General features: G+C 36.1%; 1 long non-coding RNA gene across 1 annotated transcript; it reads left to right on the forward strand.

Annotated features, from left to right (window-relative positions):
* Positions 1-313: 313 nt before the first annotated feature.
* LOC121982650 lies at positions 314-1,210 on the forward strand. Its single transcript, XR_006112168.1, has 3 exons — positions 314-708; positions 783-848; positions 1,175-1,210. It is a non-coding gene; the product is annotated as an uncharacterized LOC121982650 (long non-coding RNA).
* Positions 1,211-3,976: the final 2,766 nt, after the last annotated feature.

Raw genomic sequence — 3,976 nt, forward strand, 5'->3', positions numbered from 1 at the left:
GGAGGCCTTTGTCAATCATCATGGTTTATTTTAATTATTCTGAATAGATGCTAAATTAATTCGTGTTTGAATGAAATTAGTTAGCTTCCTCACATGCAAAAAATGCAACGTTTTAGGCTTCTCAATTTTTATGTTCAACCCTTAAAAGCAAGTTTTGTGGTCTCATGACCTGTTACAGCCCATAGCTCTGGTTCAAAAGGATGTTGAGACTGATATGAAATACCCAGTTTTGTGTGCCACCAGAGGTTGTCGTCGACTGTTGAATTTTATTTGTTAGTAAAGGATTTGATTTGGTACTAAGAATCTTTATGCTGAAGCTTATTATCATTGCTAGTAAAAGATAACTTATACCATTCGATAAACAACGTTAAAACATTCTAAAATTTTCCCAGCTAACCTGCTCTAGTTATTTTGTTCCTCAAAATTTCTATTTAGGTAAGATTGAAACATTAAACTACTTATTAAGGACAATACATAGTCACTCAACCTATTTTGTTAATTGTGAGATTTTAAAATTGCAGCATGGATCCCGAACACAAAAGGGAATCAATCGAGAAATACCAGGGGCCTTCTCAGTCCTAAGATTGACATTTTTCTGGTATTGGTGAACTTACATGTGTCCATTTACATGGCATTTCGAGATTCTTGGATCATTTCTGCTCATATCATATGCTTGCTCTCGGTGCCTGGGTAGAAAGCTAATTCACTGTAAGCGAATCCTCAAACTGAGATTCATCATGTTGCCTACATCGAACCATGATTCATATTCTTGGATGATGCAGGTTGATTCGTCGTCTAGCTAAAGAATATGCAAGCTAGAATAACTGGCCACTGCTGTACAGAACTAGGTAATCCATGTGTTCTCCATTTTTTTTTGTCAAAACAGTTATCCAAGCAAAGCCAGACTCTGTTTATTTTGTAGTAAACAGGTATGATCTACCGGGGTCGTGTTGTGAAGTCTAGCAGAAATACCTAAATATGAAATGGTGAAAATATTTGTTAGGGCTTTCCATCCAGTAATATATCCATGTACTTTTCTTCTTGAAGAGAGGAACATTTAAATGTTCAGAATATTAGGGAGTTTGTAGACACAATGTTTGCACTTTTCCTAATACGTTCTTTATCTTTTATCTGATTTTTATTCTCCTTGTTGCATTTCTTTACACTCTAACAGGGAGCAGAGGTAGATGTAAAAAGGCTAACTAAGAGGTCTGCTCCTCCTCGATTTGGTCGCACCTTGACTGAAGCACAAAAGGCAAGCTAATTATTTTGCCTCAGTCTCGATGTTGTCCTGTGACTGATTTCTTTAATTTTTTTTGATTGATTGACATTTCTTTGAATTGTTTCTGATGTGTTCAAATCATACGTTGTCCAAGTTATCTAGTTTAACTTTATTGCTATTACTTAAATTCAAAATTCATCCTGTCATTAAACATTAAATGTGTGGGAATTTACTAGAATCTACTCCTACATGAAGCAAATGAATAAAAACTACAAGTAAAGTTTACCTACCCTGTTATGACTTCAGAAGAACATGCTGAATTTTCCATGTATACTGACCTTTAATATAGAGGGCTACAAGAGGATTATATCTTAGGTCAAGACACTCCAAATCCATCATAAACCAAAGGGAAAATAGTTTCTACTTACTAGAGGATTGAATGGACCCAAAAGGAAGCTCTAACTTGCTGTTTTGGGTGCTGAACTAAGGAGCCAGTTGCCTTCTTGCCGCATTCCTTGCTGTTGTGGTTGGTAGCAGAAATCACAGAAAATAGGGGGCTTAGTGCAGGATATTCAGGATACCAAGATGGCATCAGAGGTAGTACAATAAATAGTATATCTCTTCATCAGAGGTAGCTTTGTTCTTCTATGCTTCCTTCACTGGATTTGTTGTGTAGTCATATTTCTTTGTTCAACCATTATCATGCCTAGTAAGTTGTTGTATGATGCTGTCGGTTCTTATCAATCTGTACACTTGAATTAGAAGGAGCAAATTATCTATGTTATATTCTAAGCAGCATATACTAAGTGTCATATATGAAAATTTTAGATTCTATGTTATATTCGTTATCTTCCACAACAGCTTTTAAAAACTCAGTATTCTATTTTATTTGATACATGTACACATTTGTTTTAGTTATTTGACATATGGTGGATTTATGTGTTTTTACAGTTTACAAATCTCAAGTACTCCAGAGTTGAAATTGACGAAGTACGGTTCGAGTGGGTTGAATGCATGCCAGATTACATTTGAAGTGCGGTTCTACCTTGATGTGTTAAAAGAATGTTCTACCTTGATTTTGATATCTATTAGCTAGCTTTTGATGTAAAAAGAATGTTTGGGTATTTTATGGATATTGTTGTAAGAAGATTATTTATATAATTTGTGAATATTTGTGTATTTTATGGATATTATTGAATGAAGAATATTTGTATAATTTGTGAATATTTGTGTATTTTTTTTTTGTTATTGTCGGTTTTTCATTGTTTCGGAAATCAAATTTGTGCTGTAAAAAATATACATATTACATCGGTTTTCCACCGCTGCAAAAACCGGTGTTATTAACTAATATTACATCGGTCATTTACCGCTACCAAAACTGGTGTTATTAACATACAATATTACATCGGTTTTACACCGTTGATGAAACGGTGTCGTTAAGTGATACTACACCGGTTAATAACCGATTCGAAGACCGGTGTCGTTAAGTGATACTACATCGGTTTTAACCCGATGTCTAAAATGACAGACTTTTAACATCGGCTTCATAGACATCGGTCGAAAATGAAATAGACACCGGTGGAAAACCGATGTCTATGAAGGTTTTTGTTGTAGTGTTCACTGACTAGGACTTCCTTCTGCCTGGCTTCACTCACCAGGACTTCCTCCTGCCTGACTTTACTCACCAGGACTTTCACCTAGCTTCACTCACTAGGATTTCCTTCTGCCTAGCTTCACTCACCAGGACTTCCTTCTGCCTGGCTTCACTTACCAGGACTTTCAGTCAGGTATCCAGTCAACCTTGACCTACTTGACTTTCCTTCACAATCTTAACTGGTCAACTTTGACCAAACGGGAATTGTATCAACAATCTCCCCAAATGAACAACTGCACCTGCATTGTCCATATCATTTAAACCTAATATATTGTCAAACATCGAAACCCAAACCAAGACTCAAGCTTGGTCAACCAGGTCAACCTTGACCTGAGGGATATTGCACCAACATCTTCCACGTAGATCCAGCAGTTGGTCTCGGAGGGATTCTCCTCTCTCCGAGAGGAGATGACCACCGGATTTCAAAAGATTCTTCAAGTTTTGTGAGTGCCTGAGCAGCTCTCACCTCCTCCAACCAACGATGACCAGACTTGACTATATTTCTAGTACCTGATTATATGTATCACCCTATTATACTATATACAATTAATTGACTGGCTCAATATAGTTGTCTACTTTTTGTCATTTTTTAATAAGCTCGGATAGACTAGGCGTGTTATTTTCAAAAATGATTTTTAAATGATTTACAAATTCTAAGGAAAAATCCTTACCTATATTTTTATAAAAAAAATTCCTATTTCCTTAGTTTTTCAAAATAAATTTTACCCTTAGTCTAAATCAAATCCATAGAAAGCATGTTCTTATAAATTTAGGGCTTAAACATCTCACAAACATAATATGTTTACCTTGATTGTGTATTTCTAAACTTAGAATGACGTAAGATGCATAGGACTTTCTCCAGTTATTTACTTCAAAATAACTGTCAAACTTTGATCCTCTTAATCTGTTTGGACTTTTTACTTAGCCTTGATTGGCTCGCTAGGACTTTCTCTCGATCTTTAGTCCTCCAAACCTCTCGATCTCACTGTCAAGTATCGGGTCCTCTCGACCCACTTGGTCTTTCCACCTGGGTTCCACGATCTGCTAATACTTTTCCTGCCTAGCCTCCAACTAAGTCTTTCCCGGTTGAGTAAATAGCA

The sequence above is a fragment of the Zingiber officinale genome, chromosome 5A, assembly GCF_018446385.1.
Source record: "Zingiber officinale cultivar Zhangliang chromosome 5A, Zo_v1.1, whole genome shotgun sequence".
In the NCBI taxonomy this organism is placed as follows: Eukaryota; Viridiplantae; Streptophyta; class Magnoliopsida; order Zingiberales; family Zingiberaceae; genus Zingiber; species Zingiber officinale.